This window comes from Arvicanthis niloticus, chromosome 18 (genome assembly GCF_011762505.2).
Source record: "Arvicanthis niloticus isolate mArvNil1 chromosome 18, mArvNil1.pat.X, whole genome shotgun sequence".
Classification (NCBI taxonomy): domain Eukaryota; kingdom Metazoa; phylum Chordata; class Mammalia; order Rodentia; family Muridae; genus Arvicanthis; species Arvicanthis niloticus.
The window spans coordinates 51244092-51272091 of NC_047675.1; the positions used below are offsets into that span (position 1 = coordinate 51244092).

Genomic DNA, 28000 nt, shown 5'->3' on the forward strand with positions numbered 1-28000 from the left:
TACCAGGCCAGCTACAGCTACATAGTGAAACTCTGTCTCCAAAACAAGAATATCTCAAACCACCATAAAACAAATCATAAAGCTATGCCCCCCTCCATGGCCGACACTCTCCTGGGTTCCACTCTTAGGAACCAAAAGAGGGGACTCTTGTCACCTCCCTGGCTGCTTCCTCAGCCCCTCCATTCACCAAGGCACCCTGAGTGTTCCTTCTAGAATGCTGGTCGGCCACAGGTTTTAAATGAGGGATAGTTGGACACAGAGGACAGTGTACAAAGCTGGGAAAGCCCAGGCCAAGCAGGACTTCAGGGAGGCAGTGGTGGAGGAGGAGGTAGGTGAGTGCAGGCCCCGAAAATACTGTATAGTCTGACCTCCCTCCTTGCTCCCACCCTGGAATCTTTCCTTTCCATAAACAGCAGGAAACATCAAGAAGACTACAGCTAGGAGGATCTTCCAACACATGTGTCCTCTGTGTAAGAGGACTCGTCAGCTGAGGTGGCTCCAAGGAAGAGCTCGGACATTGTGGGACAGGCCCAGTCACACACAGGGAAGGACCCTGACTGAAACCAACAGCACAGACCCAGGTGATACCAGGAAGGATACTCACTGAAATCAGGACAGCCCATGTCACATGCAAGAAGGACTACATTCATTCATACATTCATTCATATGACTCTGGAACACTACAGAAAATAGGAGAACACAAGGCAGAGCCACCGTGTCAGCTGGAACGTCGCTGCTGCTCCAGACATGGCCACCTTCACTGAGCCACGTGAGCACCATGGTTCTTAGAGCAGCAGAGCTGTGGGGGTGTGTAAGAGACCCAGCTTGTTAACATCCCCCATGGAGGGCGGGGAAGGTTGGTGGGATCACAAGACCTTTATCTGGCCATTGCCTTCCTGAGATTCCAATCTCCACCAAACCAGAGGTGAACAATCCACTGGGTGGGACCTGCTAGGAGTGAGACTGCCCAGTGGCTAAAGGATTTCCCAAGGTGAACTTGGGCAAAATCTTTCCTTTGGTCAGTTGGATCATCTAAGACAGATAGGCATCTATCTCTTTTTATCTCCCCAGAAGTCACAAGACAACCATATCGTGTCAACAGTGCATTCTAAAAACAGCATTCCTAAGAAGGAAGGGCAGGGTGAGTTCGCCAGACTTGCTGTGCTTCTCAGAGCTTCCCATGTATTGAAGCAGCAGCTGTTCATTACCCGCTGAGAGGCTCAATAGGGAAGAAAAGGTTTCAAACATGCAGCTGCTCTTAGCAAGAAGTGTCTCCCACCTGCCAGAGGCTCCAGGTTCTATCTCTCTCTTATGTAGTTAGAAGGTGGCCTGACTCACCTCGTCCTGCCCAGCTCTTGGCCTGAGCCTACTGGGTGTAGGGCCTCATCCTGAGACTGTCATCAGAGCCAAGCTGGGCCCTCCAGCTTCCTCTGTCAAGAGCCAATGAGAGACAGACAGCATGGGAGCCTCTGCCAACCAATCTCTATCTAAAGCTCCTATCAAAGTTAGGTCAGGGAAAGACTGAACTTTCTAAGTACTCTAGACACCCAACAGCTGTGTGTGGTTAACTATCAAGTTTACTTCCCAGATGGACACATCTACCTAATAAATATTAAGCCTAGGAAGGCAACCAAAGTTAAAGGTGACAAAAGTATACATGCACACACAACTGGTACACCTAAGCTTATACCAAAATCTGCTCATGGGCCAGGCAGTGGTGGCGCACGCCTTTAATCCCAGCACTTGGGAGGCAGAGGCAGGTGGATTTCTGAGTTCGAGGCCAGCCTGGTCTACAGAGTGAGTTCCAGGACAGCCAGGGCTACACAGAGAAACCCTGTCTCAGGAAAAAAAAAAAAAAAAGAAAGAAAGAAAGAAAGAAAGAAAGAAAGAAAGAAAGAAAGACAGACCTAACAAAATCTGCTCATGGGAAAGCTGGTTACTGAATTGCTTCTAGAATGGCCACTCATTCATTGCACAATGTGCTGACCACATGAGATACACGGGAACTGAGCTGCCAAGCAGAGCCCTGACCCCAGCATGGCTGATTCAATGGGTGCAAACAATGAGGTGTGAAAAGACCATGCAGGGCCGAGGGTACAGGAAGGCCATATCCAGAACCCCTCAGGGAATCAGAGATGGCCAAGTGGGAATGGGGCAGGAAGGGCTGGAAGGAGAGCAAGCACAAGGATAGAGGCCACAAGAGAAGCAATCTGGGGATAGGAAGAAGAGGAGTAAGGGAGAGGTATCAGAGGGGCATGGGTCAGGGGCCACCAGCCTTAGTGATGACAAGAGAGAACTGGCTTCAGCTTGAAGAGGTGACAAGACCATGTGGAAGTCACTGCTTCTTATAATGCAGCTAGTGTGGATTGTATAGGGAGAGTGGAGCCTTGAACAAAGTCACACTGAGTAGAAATTCCACGTGGACCGGAGCCTGCCACATGTGCTAACCTTGTGCTAACTATGGTTTGACCTCAGAAAGTATGGCCAACCTCTGTGCCCTTAACCTCAGGGTGTCCACAGCCGACGGCTCACAAGGTGGCACTGTGTGACACTCCTCCTTTAAGCACAGCTTGCAGCCATCTTGGAGACTCCTGGAGTCCTTTGAGGCATGCATGCTGCATAATAAACACACAAGTGTGATACGAAATCTCAGTCTGGCCCAGTTGTTGTAACAACAGCATGAGATAGCCCAGTTGCTATCACAACAGCATGAGACAGCCCATGCCTTATTAGCACAGCTGTTTACTTCTGACTATGCTGGAGGCTGTTAGTCTGACAAAGCCATGGGCAGGCTTGGTACTAACTAAGGCTGTGGGTACCCACTTTCTGTCATGAAAGATACATGCTGTTTCCAAAACATGGGGTGGAAGAGATCTCTTTCATCAGTTACTAATCCCATGCCTGAGGATTCGCCCCTCATGCCCCACCCTTGTCTAAGGAGCCACCTCCCAACACCATCATCTCGAGAGCTAGGAGTTTAAGCTGTGAAAGAGAAGAAAAGTATGTTCAGCCTACAGCATGAAGAGACTAGTAAACCAGACAGGGGTGGCCCAGGCCACAGGACAGCTCCACTCCAAGTCTGTCTGACCTGGAATTGGGCTGAGCATTCCCCTAAGGCCTTCGACAAAACCAGGCTACTGTCTGGTTAGAGACTAGCCACCTCTAAGAAAAGACCTTCAAACCCCATAAAGTTAAGCCTGTCCATTTAAGTTTAATTCTGTACTTGCTTTATTGTGCAATTTCCTTGATGACCCAAAATCCACTAGCTCTGATCACACTTCTTCCCTTAACCAAAAAGGAGAGTCTGCTTGGAAACAGGTCATAGGAATGTGCTTTAAGCCCTGGGTGATGCAGAATGGGGGTTTCAGATTCACATTATACGCTGTGTAAATTAACAGCAGTGGCTGGGGGAGGGGTGGTGGTCACACATTACAGCTGACAACTTCCACTAGAATGGCTGCAGTCACACAGCAGATTCTGTAAATGCACCCCCACTCCCACCCCCACCCCTGAGCCCATGCCATTATGGGCTCAGTCTGACCAGGGAGCATGATTCACTAGCACCTCCCGCACCCCAATCCCTATGCCCACTCAAGTTTACCACCCAGACAGGAGGCCTGAGGCTGCACAGTACTGACAGCTGATCAGGCAAGCCCTGCCTGTAGGAACTGTGACCAGGACATTTTTACCCTCTGAGGAAGTTGTACTATGTAATGAATACTGTCCCCAATATGTACGGTCAGATCTGGGGAAGTCCAGTCTGTGGTGTACAACTCCCATGTGCTCATCAGGGGAAGAAGCAGCCTGGTTGTTCCATCTAGAGGCAGCACACAGGGCAGAGTTCCCCTGAACCTGGAGGTTTATGGAATTAAAGGTGTGCATCACCATGTCCAGCACCACGCCTTATTTTTAAACAAGTACATCCATACCCTTTTTATCTGGGTGCTTCGGACCTCTGGCCAAGTGCACACTCACTCTCAAGTGTTAAGCATGGGAAGGTCACTCCTGATGCATTCCCCAGGAAGAATAAAGGATGGAATCTGTCCAGAGGCCCAAGGCCAGGAGATTGACTGGAGATCGCACAAGAGAGCCTTGTGCAGTCACGAAAGCACCCATCGTGCTGTCTGATGTGGTAGCAAGCAGCCATGCGTGACCACTGAGTATGTGCGCTGGCTGCGGCAAGATGGGGAGAGCCTGCATTTTTAAGTGCAGGTTGTACCGACCAGCATCATCACATTGGCTGAAAGGGGGCCTCTCCAACACCTGCCGTCTGCTGGCCAGTCTAGAAAGCTAGAGTGACAACTCAGAGGAAAGAGAGACCTATGGACAGGGGACAAGAGGACCATGGGCAGACCCAGCAGGTGTGGGTGACCACCAGAGGACTGCAGCAGGAGGACACTGAAAGCATGGGGTGCATCTGGGTTAGGAGTAGAGTTGGAGCCAGGGTTAGGGTCATGGTCAAGGGTTATGGTTAGCACCAGGGTAGGGATTATGGCTATTGTTAGGGTTAGGGAATAGTGCTCTTCAAACGGTTCCGTCCAGCAGCAGGGGGAACCAGAGCCATTCCCTCCGCAGACCCTGGAGCCCACAGCTGAAGGGAGAGGGGGCCTTCCCAGGTAGCCAGGGTCAGGGAGGTTTCTCCAAGCCTGTGTTCTAACATTCGCTATCACCAGTCACAGAGACCTTCACCTTGAACACAACAGGGGTATTCTGACCTTAAAGTACTTGCTTGGCTCTCCTTCCTGGTTGTCGTGAACCCCCAGCATTCTGGACAGCAGCCAGCACACGTGGAAGATCACTCATGCCCAGGAGACTTACTTACAGTTGGGTACTAGGCACAGCTCTGTCACTAGACTCTCAAGAGCTCTCCCTCAGTCACGCCATCTCCATGTGAAGGGAAACTGGGAGTCTGCTGCTCAGACTCACACTACGGGGTCACCACAGTATCCTGATCATGACTGGACAGTGATTTCCACCTCACACTCCACTCATCCTACTGAGGTTACACTGACTTGTGAGATACTGTTCCTAAGTTAGAAGAACAACACCTGAACAGAAAACATCATTTCTGACTCTCCATGGATACTGTGTGGCTACAAACTGCCCGGACTCACTGCCTGTGTCCTTACTCTGGGATGGCTGCCACCTGCTGACTCGAAATGATGCCACGCTGAATTCTGCCACTCCAAAGACACACTTATGTTTCACACGCAGGACACCAGGAAGTTGGTGTAGAACACTGAGTGTGTCACGGGCATCCAGTGTACTCTTAATTCCCTCACATCATACTTGTATATAAACTGAATCTGGGCAATTTTGCCCCTCATTCCCTCTCTCCTGCTGAAACCACCTTCTCCACAATCCCCCTCCCACTTTTGTATTTCGGCTTAGGGAGGTCAGAGCCCCATAAACTCCTCCCCCAGCCATGAGGAATGGAGGCCTTTCCTGTGCAGCAGCCACAGTGAGCTCTCAGTGCAGGGCCACCACGGACCATGTCCCCCCAGTATTTCACTGCACTCCTTCCGTCCCCCTTTCACAGTGTCTCTTGAGCCTCAGGGGAAGTGTGGAGAATGGTCCATGACAACCTGTTTAGGGACGGAGTACTCTGTCGGTTACTCTCCACACCCTGACCAACTTGGAGCCTCCACCTTTAAGTTCAGTGGCTTTCTTTCTGACACAGAGGGGGCCTCACAGTCTACAGATGTTTCATGTCCAAACACTCTGAGCGGATAGATTTGAAAAGTGGACTTCAGAACTGCTACTCAAAGGTGATACTTAAACTCGGCCCTCCTACAGCACGTAGGCTAATTCACAGAGAGACAATTAGCCTTTGACACTGCATTTAATTTAATAAGCCATTTCAGAATTTTAATGGAAGCATTCACAGGCATGAGAGAGAAATGAACTATTTTTTAAGACCTTATAACTTACAAATTAGCTAATTTTTATTTTTAATGTAAATGTCAAAGAGCATGGTATCAAAGGGCTGGCAATTATACAGCTAAAAAGGCACACGAAATCTTCTGAGTCAAGACATCTGTGTTCTCCGAGATAAGGGAAAGCTGCAAGGCTATTTTCAATAAATGCCCAAAAGCTATGCTTTGTAAGAACTTGGGAAAGAAGATGTGCCCCATCACCCTGGTGTCCTGAAGATAACATCACAGGAAGGGCACCTATGGGGGTTAAAGGAGGCACATAAAAGCAAGCCAGATGGCCCCTTATAACAGTGAAAAAAATTAAACAGCCAAAATTATCTGTAGTGCTTCTAAACTAAGCATATATAGTATGCATACTGCATACATACGCACATATGGAATTCTGAAGTAGAAAGCTTAAAGGAGAGAAAACACTCAGAAGGTTAAAAAACCCAATGCCTAAATCCCAACAAGGGCAATAGTACTGGACGGAAACCTCCCGATAGGGGATTAACTGAGACCATCGGATCTCCAGTGCGTTCTGTACATACAGAAAGCATTTATTAGACACTGGGGGTGGCTAGTAAAGTTGCTAATTAGTTGTCTTTAAAACTTTCTAAATATACTCAAAGGAAGAAAAAATTAAAAGGAAGATTATATAGGGAAATAAAACCAATCCAAATTACTAAAAAGACTGGTCATTTTTAATGGACACATGTTAACCCAATCACAGCCACAGTAAATGTTTAACGTAGTTAACTGTAGTCTTGTGCTAACTATATGTGCATATCTCATTTCCTGGGACACTGAGACCATACATACTGCATTAGCATTCTGTGAACGTTCTCCCACATCACTAAATAGCAAGATATTAAATTGACATAAATTACTTGATAGTGCGGAGTATCATAATTTATCGTCCCACTGCCAACGCTTTTCACCTTATAATCGATCTTCTATTCAGTACTTTTATACAGAAGCCAGCTGTGGCTGTTTAATGGGGGCAAACTCCCACACAATTACTAAGCTTCCACTTGGCTCAGTGCTCAGAAGCCCCCCCTAGAAGCTGTGCAGCCTGGCTTCGTGGAGCCTGGCGGAGTGGGTACAGTCCCTCCCGCACTCTTCCCCAGGCCTCCCCCCAGTGCTGGAGCAGGACAGCCTATTTCAAGGGCTTCAGCACACTCATGGTTACCTAGTCCTGAGGGCTGATGATGATCCGTCTTAGTGGAAGACCAGGGTGAAATAAAGTCCTAGTTATCATTCTGGCTATCTGTCCCTGAGACTTTACTGTTCCCAGAAGCCATGGTGACTGCAGTTGGGACAGTAACTTGAGACTCTCCAGTCCCCCTGGGTCTGGAATAGGAAGCTGTAAACGCTACACAATTGTGTCCCAGCCTTGGAGGGGATAAGTCAGGCTCTGTGGGTTTGGGTAAATTCCCCTTAAATGACCAACAACCCTTGATGCAGTGAGGTAGGTGACTGCATGGAGCAGACAGAGAGAAGGCTGACAGGCCAGGGTGTCAGCCGTCAGTGACCCTTGTCCAGTTTTAGCAACGGTGTTTCTAAGTGCTGATACACCCTGTACTTGAACCCACCTCTAGCCACTGGGTGGCATTATACAGAAAACTGTTGCCACGGCTTCTCAGTAGAGATATAAGTCCCAGAGGGAAATGATACAGAGGACAGGCCACATGCAAACACAATAAGGACTCCACAGTGACGGAATAATACAAAGAGATACCCTGAAATCCATGAATGTACACTTTTCTCCATACACCCTCTCAGTGCAGGCCTTTCCCCATCATGGCTGTCCTCTCCAAAAACTACTTATAATACAGCATAGTGACCTGAGGTGACTTGCATTCATGAAGGGTTTCATTTCCACATGTTCTGCTACCATCACCACAGCAGAGGCACACGGCCAGCAAGCGTCGGCTCATCTGGCCAGGTGGACTCATAGGTTCCATTACCTCATTCTAAATTCACAGACCCCCCAAATAAATCTTCTGAGAGGTCGCCAATCCACCAGCCTTCCTAAAATCGGGGTGGTACTCACCCCAACCCACAGTGCACTCCTTAAAGGGAGTCATCTCTTCCCATTACTGTCCCACGTATTTACACCACTCCTCTGAGAAGTAATTTGGGACAGCCATTCCCCTCAAATCACCAAAGACCTGTCTCCCTCCTGTAGAACTGGAATGGCAAGTAGCTGACTAAGATTATAAAGACAGGTGACTATGAGATTTTTATAGTTGGCAACTGAATACAAAGACATGAACAATCTAGAAGCATGGTGTTCACAGGACAAATTAACCATGGGCCCACAGAGTGGAAATCTTACCCCCAAGAAAAAGTCAAAGAGAAACTCTGGAATCCAATATCCTGTATTTTACTTTGGGAGCAAAAGTTTAAAATGACTTCACTGCACTTTCTGATGTTACTTCAAACCTCCCTTCTGACCCAGTACAACAGCGCTGAATTGGAATGCTAGGAGGCACAGGCAGAAAGATCCTAAGTTCAAGGACAGACTGGTCTACACAGCAAGACCCTGTGGCAAAAACACCAATTAATCAACCCCTTTTCCATTTTTATCCACTTGCCTTTAGGACAGAGTCTTTGAGAAGTATTAAACATAACAGAAACACACACACACACGTGCACACACACACACACACATGCATACATCTCCTGCCAAAGATATACAAAGCCAACCTCAATTAATCACCAAGCAGGCTTATCACATCATGCTCTTTACATAGCTACATGGTACTTGTTGGAATGTGTGACTGGCATTTCACTGGGGGTGGGTCTTCAGACTCATTTGTTTGGTTACAACCACTAAGCAGCAAAGTTACAAGAATCATCCTGTGTGCCGGGCAGTGGTGGCGCACACCTTTAATCCCAGCACTTGGGAGGCAGAGGCAGGTGGATTTCTGAGTTCTAGGCCAGCCTGGTCTACAGAGTGAGTCCAGGACAGCCTGAACTACACAGAGAAACCCTGTCTCGAAAAAACAAAAAAATAAAAATTAAAAAATTAAAAAAAAAAGAATCCTGTGTTAAGTTGTCAACATTGTTTCCTTAGGGTTACTGTGGTTCCAGAAATTTAAATGGCATCTGTTAAAGCCAGCAATCCTATGTCTCTGTGGGGGTTTGACTTACTATTAATACCCATGTGGTACGTATCATGGCACATGTGTAGAGGTCAGAGGACAACTTTGAGGAGTGGGGTCTTCCTCCCACTTTTACATAAGTTCTAGGGATCAAACTCCGGTCATGAGGCTGTGCTGCAAGCACTTCTCTCTGCTGAGCCACCTCACCAGCCCTGTCCGTGTGTTTTGAACAATATTTATTCTATTCTCAGAAGCACTAACCAGTGAGGGGATGGAAGAAAACAGAGCACATTAACCCCTCACGGGCAAGGGTGCAGAGCTGTGATGAGCTGGTCTGGAGGAGGACACAGGAACCCCTGGAAAGCACAGGCCAGCCCTGAGCTCCCATATACTAACAAGGGATCAAAGGCCGAGTGAGGGATGGAGGAGGGAGACTCCTCTCCCTGAACTGTAGCACAGAAATTCACTGGAACTGATAAACAGTGATGCACTTGTCTGATTCCTGGATCCTTCATGGCTTCAAACAAAAAGTGGGAACATGCACACACAGCTCACCCACAGCAGCTATGCCAACAACCTGTGGCAGCTGCATATAGCCCTTGGAGCAGAGACGCTCCCATGTACATCTGTGTCCTGTCTGTAAGTCCATCTCACCAGGACTGAGAGCAGGCCACAAAGTGGAGGGAATATGCCTGTGGGCAGCATCCCAGCCTTGCATTTCCAGAGGAGCTCAGAAGGAATCACTCACACTGACAGGGGCCTGAGCTGCATCTCGGTGCACAGGACAATTCTCTATTCAGTCAGAGGGGAGTGAGAGGCCTCGTGGTATACATTGAGTGAGATGATACATACCAGCACTTGGGAGACAGAGGCAGGAGGATGGGAACGCAAGGTCATCCTCTCTCGGCAACAGCTCGAGTTTGAGGTCAGTCTGGGCTATATAAGAGACCTATCTCAAAAGAAATTACTATTTGAGAACAAAATAGACAAACTGCCAAAAAATGTTTTTACTTGGCCAAATTAATTCATCCCAATTTAGAGAGCCCAAGCTATGTCCCTCCAGGTCCCAATACCTTTTTATATCCACTGGACACACCAGGCACCTGAGCCTCAGGCAGGGAAGTACGTCCACACAGAACTGTGGGAATCTCCCTGGATTCAGGGTGTGGCCCGGCAGGCCTTTCTTCTGAGTCCAATGGTAACAGAAGGAACACTTAGTGCGAGTGCCTGATGTAAAGCCCACTTCTCCAGGGGATGCCAGGATCTGTAGCTTCTCTGGCACCTCCTCCCCAGTCTTCCATAAAGGCAGGAACTCTGAGAAACTTTACCCCTGCTGCCAAGAATCCCCTTCAACTCATGGTCAGCCACGACACCTCATTGTCCCCACTGGGCTCTGCTGACAGCATCAGCAGAAGGGAGTCTAGCCAATGAATGGCAAGTTATAAGGACACAGGTCAGTGTGGATGCGTGTCCACCAGTGGACAGTCAAAACACAGCCTTCGAGTTTAATCAGACACTCAGAGCCCCGGCCCCCCAGGTCAGTTATCCTGCTTTCACATAGGTGTATATTTTACTTAAGACAGCGACAGTGTCCTCAGGTTCCATAGCCACCAACACCACCATCAGGCTGTTCTTTTGTTTACTACAAACAAAAAGACACGAAAAAACCCAAAAACAACAACAACAACAACAACAACAACAACAACAACAACAACAACAACAAAAAAAAACCCACCAACTGGAGCAGGGAAAAGGCTCAGATGACAAAGTGATAGCTCAACTCACAATCACAAGGACCTGAGTTCAAATCCTACCATAAAACCTAGAACCCACCATAGAAAGCCCAGCATGGTAGTCTGTGCTTATATCTTGAGAGTCAGGGAAGCAGACAGGCAGATACCTTGACTCACTGGCCAGCCAGTGTAGATAGTCAAGACTCCAATACAAGCCCCAATATGACAATAAGAGATCATGTCTCAAGAGAGGTGGGTAATACCTGAAGAGCCATTCCCAAGACTGGCACCTGCCCTCCGCACACAGGAACACACACATACAAGGATATGAACACACATGGACACATGTATTCCAAACTACAGCAGCAGGAACAGTGTACAGGCCCTGCAGCTGCTTAGCCAGAGCCAGTGCCCCAAGTCAGATGGAAGGCCCAAGGAAACTCTGCTCAGCCTGCCACACTGGCCGCAGGGAAGGGCAGAGAGCGAGCTTGGCTGGGGTGTGACACTCCATGATCCTCCACCCTGCGGAGGCCTCTAGTAGAGACAGCTGTGATCAGCACAGTAAATCCCCTGCCAGCCAAGGCTCTTCCCAAAAGGGGGAAGGGGATAAACTCAGCCTGCAGACCAAAAGGCTGAGATGCCATCCATTCTATGAAAAGTTCTCAAATGTCATTTTAACCAGGGTCCTACCTTCCAATCAGCTAAACAGTCCAGCACAAGCCACCAAGATTCATTCAAGAACATAAATGTTTCTATCTTCAGAGAAAAGGACAACTGTAACCCAGAGCTGGATACAGTCTTAGCACAGTACAGCTACTGTCAGACTGAGGATGTAGGTAGAGTGTTTACAGGGAACACTGGGAGGCACTGGGTTTGAGCCCCAGCGCTGCATAAAACCAGATGTGGTGGAGCACACTTGGGATCCAGCACCCAGGAAACAAGAGCAGGAAGATTTGAAGCTGGAGATCAGCGGATGCTGTGTCCATTAATCACGTGAGATGACTTCAATTTTTTTTTTAAAAAGTATATTGCCTTCATGGATAGCTCCGTACATCCTTAGGATACACAGGGAAACTAAGGCAGGTCCAGGAAAGCCAATCACATTATTACCAGTCTCTGGGCACTGACCCAGCCCTCAAGCAACCACAGACTGCCCCACAAGCTTCAAAGTGGCCACTACTAAGAGCCTGAGCTGACACCTAGAAGGGGCACTATAAGGTGCTAGCAGCCAGTGGGCCACTGAAGTCCTCTCCTGTGGTTGGGACAGAGCCCAAACGCCCATGGGACATTTCCGAATGCATACATGCCCCAGAGCCCCTGAGTGAGGAGTCACTATTAAAGCAGTCCCAGAATATCTATCCCTTAACCTTCTATTGTGAGCTGAACTGTGAAAGGGAAGCCAGGTCCTTCCTTATATCCTCTAACCATGTCCCCAACAGGGAACCACTGAGATGCAGCTCCAAGCATCTGCCCTCACTCACATCCATACTGGATTTTACCCTCCTCTCCTCCGAAGGAAACCAATTGCACTCTGCAGCACAGGGCAGCAATGCCTTCAATAGCAAAGACTCTAAAACTGACCAGGAAACATAGTTAGGAAGTCTACTCTTCCCACAATGAAAGAATCCCAACAGCAACACCAAGCTGCCTTCTACTACCAAGGGTTGACACTGCAGACCTGAGCCTGATCCAGAGGAGCCCACGACAAATACCAGACAAAGTCAGGCATGCTCCTGGGTATTTGACAGACTCCTCCCAGCAATGCTGCATGGTAAACAACTACCTCCCATTCATGGGTACAGAAAATGAGGCTCTGACGAGAAAGCCTTGGACAGCACAGCCATGAACACACACATCCTACAGTGTGGGATAAAAGTGCAGCAACCAGGGGCCCAGGGTCAGCGACTGCACTGGCTTTGCTTTCCGAACAACACATGGTGTCTCAGGAGTCGTCGGCTATGGAGGCAGGTTTCAGGGAAGCCTTATTCATGAGCATCAGCATCAGACAAGGAAGGAGTCGTGAAGCCTGGTGTCAACTCCACAGAATTAGACATAAGCCAGGGATGTCAGGAACAACAGTTCCCAGCCTCCTCTGAGGTCAGGTAAGTTCATCAGAAAGAATGAGGGCAAAGTGAGAGGGACCCTTAGCCGCCCACCTCACAGATGTTCCTTTCTTCTCAGCAGGCCTGAGTGTGAACCACCGGTCACTTGGAGAGATAGGGATGAAGCCTTATGAAGGAGGAAGACGTGGAAGGAGCCTAGGTTCAGAGTAGCTTCTTACAGACCTCAGGCTGTGCATTACAAAGGAAGGCTTCTTGGCTGTCAGGCACTATACTCAAGTGGGTCTTCTTAACAAAGCCAACCTGGCCGCATGCAAGAGTCAGACATTAACAACAAACACACGAAGCCACCAGGAACTGCAGACATTGAGTAGAAGCTAGAACTGCTCACAGCTGGAAAGGCCTGGGCACCCAGAGGCTTCGGTGACTGAGCCATGGCAAAGGTGCAGCTCTTAGGTCTGAAAGTTACTTTTAATTCCTCAGGGATTTTACTGTATTAGCCAGTATCACCTCAGCACAGCAGATCTGAAATCTGGTCTTCCCGGTTTAGGTAGTTTGTGTCCTCCATAGATGACATCATCAAACTGAATTCAGGGAGTTGGAGCAACTGTTGTGTTTGAACTAAAAATGAGTCCTCAGCTTCACAAGGACACACCCATGTCTTCTTTTGCCTCAAGTTTTCCAAAGAGCACACACAGCTGAACAGCTGAGCTCTACTGACCCATCTTCAGAGGCAAAGCAACTGAGCCAGCGCCAGGAGCCCCTGCCAGGCCTGTGCAGATGCCAGGATACAGAGGTCAGACTCACCTAAGTCTCTGAGTGCACAGTGCTAAAAAACCAGGCAGGCGGATGCCAGGACAAGGCAGGAAGTCACTCCTTGGCAGGGAATTGGTGTACACATGTGACTGAGAGACCAGGTGACAGAAAGCTGCTCCTGAAATCACAGGCCACTGAAAATGATCCCTGATCCCATGGGGAGAGCAAAGCAAGTGTAGATGGTGATATACCCCAATGCAGATCTAGAGTAAATATAGTAATATTTCCACACATAGCGGAGAGTGCGAACCTTGTAACTGAGTTTCTATTTATATCTTCTCAAGAACATGCAACACTTCACAGTAGAAAACTAGAAACTAGGGTGGGGGTGGAGCAAGCTGTCCAGGAAGGGACAGGAGAGAAGTTCTGGGTAGTCATTACACTTCACACCCTGACTGAAGCATAGGTTACAAAGGATTACAGGCATGTCAAAACTCCCAGGATGAACAACACACTTAAGATGTCTGCATTTTGTTCTAGAAATTCCACCTCAGGTAACAGGAAGTGCTCAGTCATGAGAAGCAAGGATTCCGCACTTACAGTTTATGTTGACATACAGTTAACAACAGAGCCAGCGCTGGCATGATGGTGCATGCGTGTAATCATGGTGCCCATGAGGCTGAACCAGGAAGGCTGTCATGAGTTCAAGGCCCATTTAAATGGTGAGTGCCATACTTGGAAAGGCTCCAAATCCCAACCATTTTTCAACGCTCAGCTGCAGACTCACTGTTTCCCATTGCTCTCAAAGTACCCACAAAGCTCTAGTCTAAAGCAGACAGGACAATCCCGCTGAGAAAGAGCCCAAGGGTTTCTACGAGGTCTAAAATTGTGTGAACTGGTTCTGTTGGGGGTTGCAGCATGAGGCTGGAATAAAGGACTCTGCCCTCGGATGTCTGGAACTCTAGAGGTTCCCAGCCAACTTGACGCTCTATCAACGGCTGTATAAAGCAGACCTGTAGCCTGTAATCCCCCATGTCATTATTAAAACAGTCTGTAAGAGCTGGGGGAACAACTCACTGGGTAAAGTGCCTACTGTGCACACATGAGGGCCTGAGTCGGGTCTCTAGAACCCACATAAAAAGCTGGGCGAGATGGCACATGTTTGTGATGCCAGTCCTGGAGAATGGAGACACAAGGACCCCTGAGTCTCTCTGGCCAGCCAGCATAGCTGAAAATAATGTGGAAAGACACCGACAGTGTCGGTGACACCAGATGTTGACCTCTGGCCTTCACATGCACACATGCACCCACACACAGCACGAAGCTCTAGTTCTCTTCTGTGAGATACTCCAAATAGCTGCGGCTCCTTTATGATTTCTTTTAGTTATTTTTTTTTTCCAGCTTTACATTTCCCAGAAAGGATGGTTAGATTCAGTTTTTAGCATGGTGAGGCTGGCAGAGACCAGAGACTGCAAGGAAAACTGGCCTGAGGGCTGCTGCAGGAAGGTGGAGCCTCAGTGTGCCCCACCCCCGCCTCAGCCCGTGTGTGTGTGTGTGTGTGTGTGTGTGTGTGTGTGTGTGTGTGTGTCTCTCTCTCTCTCTCACTCTCTCTCTCTCTCTCTCTCTCTCTCTCTCTCTCTCTCTCTCACACACACACACACACACACACACAGTGGCCTGCTTTGCCTCCATGATGCAGTACAGGTAAGACCTGAGCCCAGCCTCTCCCCAGCTGCCAGCCTCAGTGTTCCTGCACTGACAACATCCCCTCTGCCCCAGGCTTATTCTAGAAAGAACCAGGAGCTGTGGTGCCAAGCTAAAAAGATGAATTTAGAAAGCGCCACTGAACCAGACGCATGGCAGCCACCAGACATCACCCGGATTTAACTGCCCTAAAATTAGTTGCAAAGCAGTTACGGGACCAAGTGATTGCGTCAGAGCCCCCGGCTGGCCAGCTGCCAGCATGAAACACACCCACTGCTTTCTCTAGCAAGGAAACAATATTTTGGCACACAGCCAGTTTCAGAGCCTGTCAAATGCAAGCTTCCCTGTTTCAGTGACAAGGTGGACACAGTCTATCCGGGCTGCATCTGCGAGGGTGTTATTTTCTTTGTTGAAAGCATTTATTCTTCGGGTGAGTAGAGAACTGTGGATGAATCCTTTTAAATATTTAAATGCCTGGAATTTATTTAGGGCTTCACATTCAGCTGGCTTCAACAAAGATTATGCAAATGTAGCAAAGGAGAAATGAGAAACAAGACCGTTCCCCTCTTACAGTTCTTTTAATCTTGGCAGAGATTTTCAGAGCTGAAGAAATGGTCTCTGAAGGACCAGCAACTCCCAGGCTGGGCTGCTATTACAGGAGCACCCCAGCATCCCTGACTGAGAAACTCAGCTCAGCGCTAGGTCTTGGTACCCCACTCTCGGGACAGTAAGCTAGCTGCCTCCACCACTCTCCCATGGCCCCACCAATCTTTACTCCTCCCTTCCTTCTTCCTTCTCTTCAATCAACCTCTCTCTCTCTCTCTCTCTCTCTCTATCTCTCTCTCTCTCTCTCTCCCCTCCCCCCCCCCCACCCCCCTCCATGACGTACTGAGAGCAGCCTTGACTTAAGGCAGCTACAGTGTCCAGGACAAGACAGAGCACCAAAGCTGGAGCCAAGAGACCCAGGTTTGAAACATTAAAAAAGCACAAGACCCAGGAAGAGCACACTTCTCACTAAACCACTGTGTCTTCAACAGGAAACAATCTCACTGGCCTCACAAAATTCCTACATAGGGGCTGAAGACACAGCTCAGTTGATAAAAAGCTTACCATGTAAGCATGAGGCCTGAGTTGGAGCCTGTCACCCCAACACACATAAAGTAAGCCTCCCTTAGTGGTGTGTGCTTGTGATCCCAGAGTAAGAGATGGGACAACAAGTAAGGCCCTGGAGACCCCTGGTCAGCCAGACTAGCTAAATCAAGTCCCAAACCAAGGAGAGATCCTGTCCCAAAAAAACACACGGTGAGTAGTGCTTATGGAAGGTTGTCTTCTGGCCTCCACAGGCATGTGCACGCACATGCATGCACAGATGCTCCCACATGAGACAGGAGCAAGGAAGAACAGCAGGAAAGCTTGCACACAACTACCTGAAAACAGCCTTGGTTCTCATTCTCTTTATATGTCAAGCACAGCAGTCTCCTTCATTCCTACCATCAGAACTTTCAAGGTAGCAATCAGACCTGTGATTCATGGAGAAGGCCCTAGAATGGCCCTTAAATAAAACCTGGTAGTCAATTGGATGCCCCTACTATTTACTTGCCATGGTTCTGCTCATAGCATGGAGACAGGACCATGATTCTCAGATTCCACACAAAATAGTACCCACAACTCTGCTGGGGCATGAACATAAGGCTCCTGTTAAGTTATAACTGCAGCTGCAAGGCCGGGGTATAGCTCAGGGGTGCAGCGCTTGCCTCACATGCAGGAAGGCCTGGGTTCCATCCCCGGCACTGCATAAACCTGGCATAGTAGAGCATGTCTGTACTCCCAACATTCGGGAGATGGCGGCAGGAGGATTGAAGGTTGAAGACTGCAGAATGAGTTCAAGACCAACCTGGGCCATATGAGACCTTATCTCAAATAAAAGCAAAAACTGTAGTTATGCAGTGCCTGTCACACTTCAGTCACTAGTAATATTCCAATGGTCTTTGCTAGTCTTCAATGAAGAACACATAAGCAAGGAAGCATGGCCTGTAATCTGCAGACCAAATTTGCAAACATCCCCATTTCTAGAAGGAATTTTTTTTGTTTTGGTTTGGATGTTTGTTTGTTTGTTTGTTTGTTTCTCTTTTTTTTTGGGGGGGGGGGGGTTGGTTTTTTGAGACAGGATTTCTCTGTGTAGCCCAGGCTGACCTGGAACTCACTCTGTAGACCAGGCTGGCCTCAAACTCAGAAATCTGCCTGCCTCTGCCTCCCAAGGGCTGGGATTAAAGGTGTTTGCCACCACTGCCTGATTCTAGAAGGAATTTTAAAGGTTGAACAGGAAAGGAAATAGAGTACTAGAAACTCAGAATTCATTTTCCTCCAACAATCTGTATCAAGTAGCCCAAGCCAAGGCTTCCAAGAGAACGTAGCCTCCCCTCAGCCTCCAGCGGGGCTAGGCCCACCCGGGGAGACCAAACTGACACTGGGAAAGGAAAAGGCAGCCCACCAGCACATAAGAGGTGGCAAGTGTGCCGCCTTCCCAAACCTCAGCACTATGGGCACAATATCAGCAGTCTCCCAGATCCTGCAAGAGCCCTGCTAACCCCTCTTCAGGAACTCCTGCCTCCCACAGCTGCACTACATAGCTCAGTGGCAGCCACTTCCTGTGACCCTGGGAAAGATGCAGGAGGAAGTAGAAAGGCAACCTAGGATGATGAGTCACAATGGAATCCATAACTTATTCAACAAAAATCAAGGCACAGAGAGTTCCTTCATATCCAAACCCACAGCTACAGTCATTTAACCATAGTGGTCAGGAACAACTCTGTGGCACAAACTTCTGAAGGCCAGGGAACAGAGCAGGAAGGTCCCTGCCCACAGGATAAAGATGCTCGAGGGAGGAGACACAAGAGGCAAGTGCATATAACAAATGCCCAGCAGCACACCAGGAGAGGTGCAGGCTGGAGCTGTACCCTGCTGAGGAGGACAGCCTGCGTGGGAGCATGGCAGGTAGCTAGAACCCATCTTTCTATACTCGCAGGCCTCCTGTAGCTTAAGGGCTGCCAGGCTGCTTCCTGTACTTGTTCCTATGACCAAATACCTGATAAGAAGCAACTTAGGAGACGCTGGGCTCATTCTGGCTCGCAGTTTGAGGATACAGTCAGTCCGATCACAGCTGGTACTAATGGCCGAACTGAAACTGTTACTGTGGGAAACAGGGCAGTTGGGCATGTAAAACATTATGCACACCCAGTGATCTGTTGTGCGGGTTTCCACAGACTTCCGAGAAGTATGGAAGGCCTGGTGCCTGTGTGGTCTCACTGTGCTGCCTTCTCTGTGCTCTGGGGCATGCTTTGAGTTTGGTACTATGTACCGTGGATTTGAGTGGTTTGGAATATTACCATGGTTATAAGCCATCAGGCCAGGTCCCAGTAACCCACTTTTTCCAGTCAGGCCCCATTTCCTAAAGGTTCTCAAAGCATCTGGGGACCAAGTATTCAAACATGAGCCTATGGGAACACGTCCCACTTGAGCCATAACAGGGTAACACAGGGCTTCGCCGATGAGCTAAGAACAGTGCGTGCCGCCATCTCATCTTGTCCTGTCTCATCCCATCCCATCCTGTCATACAGAATGCCACTGTGAGGCTGCACTCTTCACATGCTTCTGACGCATGTCTGCACAGACAGGTGACATGTCATATCTCCAGGAGTTCTGTGCAGGAGGCAGGTGTAACGATATAAGGTTTTCTCTGCAGCCAAGCTGACGCATTAGCATCCCTATTCTCACCCCCAACCAAGGCTCCGCAAGTAGCTCCAGGGACCAAGAGAAAGGCCACCAGATAAACACAGATACAACGGCTAAACACAGAGCCCATAGTAAGTAGCATAGCCTGGGCTCCTGGAAACCCGTTTTCACACAGCAGAACATTCCCCAGGGGAGGATGGGGAGGTGGGGTGGAGGAGAAAACACTTCCATTTCAATCACTTTAGGAACATCTTCTTAAAATTCATACTTTTGCTCATATTTTATGGTGGTCAGGAGGTCTTGGCATGATAAACCACATAAGCAGATCTAGGACACAGTACACATAAGTATGTATATGTTTTATTTTAGTTTTTGAGGCAGGGTCTTACTGTGTAGCCCTGGCTGGCCTGAAATGTATCATGTAGACTAGGCTGGCCTTGAACTCAGAAATCTACCAGCTTCTGCCCCTCTTGGTGCTGGGATTAAAGGCAAGACCCACAATGCCCAGTGCACATATGTATACATACAGACACATGTATTCATACATGTGTCGGCACATACACAGGCATTCAGAGTTGACTTTACAACTCTGAATACAGTGGAAAGAGCCTGCAGACCCAGCTGCAAAACAGCCGTTATTCACTGAATTAAGGCATTAAACACTTGAAACAGTAGTGTTTCACTGGATGAATGAGCAAAACTGTAATTCCTAAACTCCCTTATTAGACAGTTCAACACAAAGAGGAAACAGCCCAGAGCTATCCCGGAACCACATGAATCCCATGGTTACATGGGAATCAAATTAACACAACCCAGAGCACAGAGAAGGCAGAACTGGGCTAGTGACACTGGCACCAGACACGCCACACCTCCCGGAAGTCTGCGGAAACATGCACAACAGGTCTCTGGGTATGCATAATGTTTTACACACCCAAGAGCCCACGTGCATGAGGGCGCCATGCCCGTGTGCCACAGTAACAACTTCAAACACTGGTTCTTTGCTCTGGTCTTCAGTGTAGGCATGGTTGGGTGCTAGCACATCCCTGTGATGCCAGCACTGAGGCACCAGGGTGAAGTCCAGGCTGGCCCATGAAGACCCTGGCTTGAAAGCACCCAACAGAAAAGGTGTAACTGAACACACAGTGTCCACCTGACTTCACGTGGACTCACCTAACTGGCAAGGGCCTCATCTGGGTGTGTCTGTGAGGTCAATTCCAGGGCATTAGCTGGGTAGGGAAGACCTGCCATGAGCGTGGGTGGCAGCATCCCACGGACTGGGTCCGGGATGGCATGAGAGAAACAGTAGAAGGGCCTCCTCCACTCTGTGTCCTGCCTGTCATGTGAACTGCAGGGCCATGCTTCCCTCCCATGACAGCTGATGGCCTGGAAGCCACAGCCCAAGCAATAGAAAGCTAACTAATTCACCTACTTTGGACTTTTGACTTCACCACAAATAAAAGGGGAGATTCCTCAGAAGACGTAGCACACATACCACGTGGGAACACGTAGACAGAGTTCCAGATGCCCCTATGGCTGAAGGAAACGGCACATAAGGAAGAGATGAGAGCTGCAATGGTTCATGTTCTCAGTAAGATCTAGAATCTTGTTGCCAAAGAGTCAAGCCTCTGAGCATGCCTCTGAGTTTCAGGCTTGGTGTTAACTGAAGTGGGTTTTCACACTCACCCTAAGTGTGAGCTCTACTATCCCATTGCTGGGGTCTCCACACTGCATAAAAAGAGAGTAGACAGAATCCCAGCATTCTCTCTTTCTCTGACCAGGTACAATGTGACCAGCGGCCTCACACTCCTGCTCTGCCTTTCCTCCATGTCACTATGAACCCAAACAACCCCACCCCCCTGTCTCAAGCTGCTTTCATTACAGCAACAATCAATGTAACAGACTGTACATGCACCACATAGGGACAACACCAGGAAAACACCACTCTGCCCCTAGCTGCAAGGGACATAAGACTATGCAAATCTGAGGGGGAGAACAACGGTCTAGCTCTATTCCACTTTCCCCATACTTTCTGTTGAGTCCTTAGAAAGCCACAGGGTCCCCTAACAAGTCAGAGCCAGTCAGTCATTAAGCTTATATTTCCTAATCACCAACTACATGCAAAGCAGGTCTAACTAGGGACACACTAAAACACAGACTCACTTCTGACTTAGAAAAACTCAGTCTGCAGAACCCGTAAAGCAAGTTAGGTGCCATCTTTTATAATAACCCGTGAGAAGGGGGAAGAGACTCAGGCAGTTACAAAAATCAAGCACTTCACATGTACTAGTGTATGGCTGTAAGAACATGATTCCTCAGACCCCACCAAAGGGAGCCCCTATGGCTAAGGATGAACATTGGGTGCCCAGGCAATTTATCAATCCTACAGGGATGCAGGCAGCATTATAGAGGGTCAGCTAAGGTGCAGGCGGCACATTCTTTCCTTAACATGTTTATTTAGAGGAGGGCAGGGGTGCATGCATGTCCATGTGTGAAGGACAGAGAATGATTTCGGGAGTTAACTCCTTTCTTCTACCACATGGGTCCAGGGTTCAAACTGGAGTCAGACTTGGTGGCCAGTGTCTTTACACACCCCAGCCCAAAGCAGCACTCCTTTGAGAGGAATGGCTAAGGTGTTAACAGAACCAAATTCTAAAACAAAGGAACTAGTAACAAGGAAGGAAAACAGCACAGAGACTGTCACATGGCTCCTGGACTCAGGGATGCTCACCAAGACAGCAGCAGGGCCAGCCATAGACACAGAGAAGGCCTCACAGCACCCTGTTCCTCCTCTGTGTGCTCAATATCAGGCAGAAGGAGCTCTGCTCACTGGGTCCCACCGTGACAACTTTGGTGCAGAGATGAATGGCTCTCTAAAGCAACCTGTGGGTCATGATCCCTTTGGAGTCACATATCAGACACTTACAATTCATAACAGTAGCAAAATTACAGTTATGAAGTAGCAACAAAAATAATTTTGCAGCTGGGGATTATCATAACATAAGGAACTATATTAGAGGGTGTCGGGGAAGGATGAGGAGGACCACAGCTCTAAAGGATTTGTTCTGAAGGCCCCCGAAACAGTCAAGTTACAATGACAAGGTAGCATAGACTATGTTCTTTATTCTATATATTCTATGTTCTATATATTCTATAGAAACTTCATAATGTCAGGCCTGGTGGTGCAGCTCTGTCTTCCCAGCTACTCAGAAAGCTGAACCAAAAAGATCCCAAGTTAGTTCAAGAATAGCCTAGGCTAGTGAAGGAATTTAAGGTCAGCCTGGGCAACTTAATCTGAAAATAAAAACAGAAGAGGCAGGGAAGGCATATGACTCACTGGTAGAACACCAGTCTAGCATGTGTACGACCAGAGTTCAAGCCTCAAGCATTGCAAATAAAAATAAAAACTTTCTGAGGGCTGAAACCATCAAAAGTGGTGTTCAGTCCCCTCTCACAGGCTCCGCTGAGTGAGTACAGGAAGATCTCCTTTGTCCCCTCTCACAGGCTCCGCTGAGTGAGTACAGGAAGATCTCCTTTGGAAGTCGTTGGGAATGTAGCTCAGTCGACTTTGCCTGGTTTTGCTAAGGCCACAGGTTCAGTTCTCAGTGCAGTCAGAAAGCACATGGTAGGATCTAAGCAGCAGAGAACCTTGGGGAAAGCGGGCTGTGCTCTCTACACCCTCTGCCCAGTGACAGCCTCGCTGTCCTATGAAAAAAGCAAAAGATGTGTAGGGGTGGTCAGATGAAATGTGAGGCCATTTTACTAAATGTTCTCTCCAGCTAATCTCTGTCTCTCTCACACACTCACTCACTCTTTTGCACACTCACACACACACCGTGTAGAAACCTGCCGTAATACACATCTTTTCTCCTGTTACTTTCTCTTTTGTTGTTTTGAGATGGAACCCCAACTCTGTAGTCCAGACTGCCCTCAAACTCCCAGCAATCCTCCTGCCTTAGCCTCTTTAGTGCTGGGATCACAAATAAGGGCTAACACATCCAGTTTTATTTTATCTTGATTAAATGCACTAATAATAGTTAATAATGGCTACAGTTGGGTTAATTACACTTATGCATATTTAAGTAATATGGTCACGGTAGCAATGCCAAATGCATATAAACCTAACCTCCTTAAAATCTGCTTTTGTGTTGATTTTGTGAAACAGGGTCCCATGTAGCCCAGGCTGCTCCTGAACTCATTATGTAGCTGAGGATGGCTTTGAACTCCTAGTCTTCCTGCCTCTGCTCCTCAGTGCTGGGATCATCAGAGTACACCACCACACGTGGCTTGGTTCTGTTTTCTAAATTTTACAGATGGATGGAAACAGTGGTACTTCGTGAAGGTGTTTATGCTTTAAGTCCTCTCTGGCACAGAGATGCTGACGTGACAATTACACTCGGCTCACAGCCTGCCTTCCCGTCCGTCGCTCAGTTTCTACACAACACTGTTTAGGACACAGGTCTCAGGAGCAGCTTGCACTACAGTGGCTCTGCAGAACAGCATCAGATCCGAGCTGCATAACACTCAGGGTCAGAGCCATCAAGCCAATTTACCCTTGAAGTTGGGAGACATTTGAATTCCAATCACATGGTTACCGCTCCTTAAAAAGAGTCAGAGCTAAATGCAATTGGCAGAGAAAAGAAACTCCTGAGTCACCAATTTCAAAGGTAAGCCTAGCAACTATAAACCCATATAAGGCGGTTCACTGTACACAAGCTTACAATACACGGAATCAAGCAGAACTCGTAATCATGGGAAATATAAACCATTCTGGCCAGACAGGCATTTTTATTGCTCTAATACATGTATTTCAAACAATAAAGAAAGAAAAGGAGCTGGCAAGACGGCTCAGTAGGTAAAGGCACTCACTGTCAACCCTGAGTTCAGTCCCAGGAGCCCATGTGATGAGAGAAGAGAATCAACTTCTACAAGTTGCCTTCTGATCTACACAAACACTATGCCAGGCACACAGACAGACAGACAGACAGAGACACAGACACAGACACACACACACACACACACACACACACACACACACTAAATAATAAAAGATAAAATGAAAAAAGAGAGAAAGAAACTGATAGTTTTGGAGCCAAAAGGAAATGTGCTACACTTTACCCAAACTCACCTGGAACTAGAGAATGCCTCCTCGAGGTTCTCACCCTCCTTCTCATCCAAAAAGGAAATGCAGGTTCAAGAAGAGAATCTAGGCCTTGGGTCTTTGTATTCTGCAAGGCTTGAATTCATATTTCATTCAAGTAGACAAGTATAGTCCAAGTTTTCTTAAAATTCATTGTGTCTTTATAAAGACATATCTGAAACTACCTCCACACTGAGATCAGAAGTTTAAAGACATTCCAAGCTTTCCTAAAGCTGGGTTTAACAAGTACTGCTGAGGCCGAGGGTGAGGGGCAGATCCATGTAAACAGAAGACGAGTCGGGAAGCCTGTGCACAGCATCGTCAAGCCCGTTTCAATGAGCAGATCATAACGGCTTGTACTAACACCTCTTCAATTTCAGAAATAGGTCTTCAAGTGTCTAACCAACTGTCCCTTTTATCTCAGGCAAGATTCCCCAAGCTCGGGAAAGGTGACAAAGCCTGGGTATCAAAGAGCCCATGCAAAATCATACAGGGAGAGGGGTTGCACCTTCCAAATGATAATCCCACTAATGAGGCTAAAAGTTACAGAGCACTAAAGCAAATGCTCTTGAGGAAAGCCTAACGGTTTACAATAACAAAATCACGTTCTAAAAAAATATATACATTCAAGCCAGACAGTGCAACTCTCAGCCGGTACTCCCAGGCGGAAGCTCCGCCCCCACACCCTGACTGGATACTGTGTTGCCTTCTCTCCATCCTCCCGCTCTCTCCATCCTCCCGGGCAAATGTCTACTGGGCTTCTTATGCAAGTTCACCTCACCCCATCTATAGGTAGCATGTGGGTACTGAGGAAAGCCTTTCCTGTTTCCTTATGTTCCCCAGACATCTACCCAGTCGAGCTTTTCCCCCCCTTCAGCTATTTATGAATACACTTTAATTTAGAACATACAAATTTAACATGTCATATTTTAAGCCAAGCAAGCCACAAGAAATAACTATAAAGCCAAATTCCAATTTCTTCAGCTAATAAACCTGCCTACCAGGGCAAGACTTGGGCTAGCTGTGAGGTTACTTGTAGAACAAAAGTACTGAACAAGAACTGGGGTGTGGCAGAGCACCACCTGTCTGTCATCCAAGCCACTCAAGGGGCAGGAGGACCACGAGTTCAAAGCCTGTTTGAGCTACCGGGTGGGGTCAGCCTAGGGAGCTTAGTGAGACTCTTTTTAGATAATAATAAATGGCTGACTGTTTTGAAATAACAATAAATGAGGCTGGGAATGTAGCTTAGTGGTAGGGTGCTTGTCTACCATACCCAAGCTTTAGGTTTAATTCCCAAATCTGACCCGCTCAAAAAAAAAAAAAAAAAAAAAAAAAAAAAAAGTACTTAACCCAGAATGTGAGAATCTGCTGCGCTACTGGATCAGTTAACTAGAGACTCTAGTTTAATAACTAGACTGTACTAGTCATTAAAGAGTCGTACTGGGAAAAGACGAACCAGATCTCACCAGGGGAGAAGGAAACGCAGAGGTCCGTGACACAATCCTCAGTATGACTCAGGCAGACGCACTCGCTACAGATCTTCCTCAAATGCTGTTGGTCAACCCTTAGGCATGAACAGCCCTGCATTCGCCCAAAACTGACGATAGATAGACTGTCTTCCTCCTCCCGCCACCCCACCCCTCACCCCCCCCCCCCCCCGCAATAGATCCCATCTCTGCCTGTTCTGGAAACCTCTAAACTAAATCCAGCCAGCGGGTAAACAGCATGTAAAAATCCACGAAGCTGTAATCACCAAACCCACCCAAGAACTCTACATTCTCCAAAGAAGTCAAAACGCGAAGCAGAGCGGAGTAACGAGCAGCTTGCTCATATTCACCTTTGGGTGCTAGAGATCAAAGCCCACTTTCCATATTTGAAAAAAATAAATAATAAATAAAACCAGTTTAAACCTTACAGGGAAGTACCGTGTTTCAAACAAAGCAGCAGTTTGGGATAGTTTCTTCCTTTCATTCCAATTTGCTAAGACGTTTAATAAATAAATAAATCCCAGCCAGCCTAGACTGCAGACGCAGGAAACTCAAGCGGGCAACGGACTAAATGCCTGTCATAAGAAAGCCATCTAGTGTTAAAGTTTAGAAGTGAAACCGCAGACAAAAGGAACATTTCTGGGACTATTTTGAAGTTACTGGGAAAACCAATGAGAATAACCAAGACGCCCCGTTTTCTGTGGGTGACTTGGGTTTTGGGGTGTTTTTCATTCTGCTTTTCCCCCTCGCTGTTTGGCCTTCTTTTTTAAAGTCATCCTTGCGCAGATCGAGGCAAAGCAGAACCCAAAGCGCGCCTAAGACCTGTTTTGACCAAAAATCAGGTATCACCGAGCCCCAATTCGGGAGGGCGCACTTGCTGTCCGTTCGCCCGTGCTGACGTTGGCCGGGAATGAATTAATGTAGCCGAAGCCGGCTAATGACGACAAACGTCTCCCCTCAGAGGGGTGACGCCAAGTTGTCCTCGGCTCTCGCTCTCGGGAAGACGAGCCGAAATTGATTCTCGGGGTTCTACGACCAGGCTCAAATGAATGTGCCGGCGCTGCCGGTCGCTCCCCGACCGCGGTCCTCACCCGCGGAGACGCGAGCCCGCGCGTACAAAGGAGCGGGGGAGCCCCGGGGGAGCGGCCCGCAACTTGCGCACAGCCGGGCAGGTCCGGTCCCCGCGCCCCGCGTCGGCGGACGCACCCTGCACCCCCCGGCACTCACCTCGGAGCGGCGGTCCTCTGGGCTTCTCCAGGGCCGGCGCGCAGAAGCCGGGGCCTCGCCGCCCGCCGCCGTCCCGCGCTACCCATGGGCGCGCTCCCCGCGCGGCCGCTGCGCCCGCGGCTCGAGCTGTCGCCAGGCGCCGCGCTGCGTCCTCGGCCGCCCGGCTCGGTCTGCAGCCGGCTCCCACCGCCGCCCGCCCGCCCCGGCACCGCCCCCACGCGCTCCGCCCCCGCCTATTGGCCGGTGCCCCGATAGGCCCCACCCCGAGCGCTCCGCCCCCTCTCATTGGCCGGTGTCCGGACGGTCCCCGCCCCTAGAACTCCGCCCACGCCCATTGGCCAACCGGACAAGCCCCGCCCCGAGCGTTCCGCCCACGCCCATTGGCGCGCCTCCTGGCCAGACTCGCCCCTTGCCGTCGGGCGCGCGCGAGCGTCCTGGGAGTGCGATTCTCCCGGTAGCGGCGAGCGCGAGGCCTGGGCTTGCAGAGACAGGCGGCCGGCTTCGGAGTGCTCGCGATCTGGGGCCCCCTTGGAGCGACCCGTGCTCTCCGGGTGTGGACTCTCAGCCCTACATGCTCACACTGTATCAGGACCCCTGAGAGTCGCCACGGTCGAGGGGAGCCCGGAGGGACGCACTTGACGCAAAAGTGCAAGCCGCCGTTTCGCGGGCCGGGGAGCCTGTGCCCAGTGCGATGCACGAGCCGGCTCACTTCAGCTCTCGGTGTTCCGGCCCTGCCTATCTCCACCCGCTCCCATACCCTCCACCGCCCCCCACTCCCCGGCCTCCCGGGAGCCTTACCTGCTGCTGGCTGCAGAAGACCTGCTTGGGCTCTTTTCTGACTTGCACCGGCGGGAGGAGGAATAAATAAGGCTAGAGCAGGTGGCAGGATTTCCCCAGTCTGCTTCACCTTGCGTCCCCAGAGTCCCGATCTGGTTTGTTTGGGACTTTGAACTCCTCCCTGGAAGAGATAATGCTAATAATGTTATCTCTCCTTCCCTGCCGCAGTGCTTCCTACTTCGCGCACACACCCTGGTGAAGTTTAAACAGTGGGTCCCCACCCAAACTGTATTTCTCTGCGTGCACATCGTCCAATCTCTTATATATCATTTTATAATACAGATGTAATGCGTAGGAATGGG

The 28000-nt window shown here is 48.9% G+C and overlaps 1 protein-coding gene across 5 annotated transcripts in view; it reads right to left on the minus strand.

The window, feature by feature from the left end:
* Positions 1 to 27780, minus strand: part of Sipa1l2 (signal induced proliferation associated 1 like 2) — a 146166-nt gene extending 118386 nt beyond the window's left edge. For 3 of the 5 annotated variants that reach the window (XM_076916054.1, XM_076916050.1, XM_076916053.1), the window contains exon 1: positions 26862 to 27027. The gene's annotated coding sequence lies outside the window, so the exon portion shown is untranslated. Of the gene's footprint in view, positions 1 to 26861; positions 27028 to 27659 lie in introns of those variants that run through there. The other 2 variants (XM_076916051.1, XM_034522635.2) reach the window with 2 other exon arrangements.
* Positions 27781 to 28000: the final 220 nt, after the last annotated feature.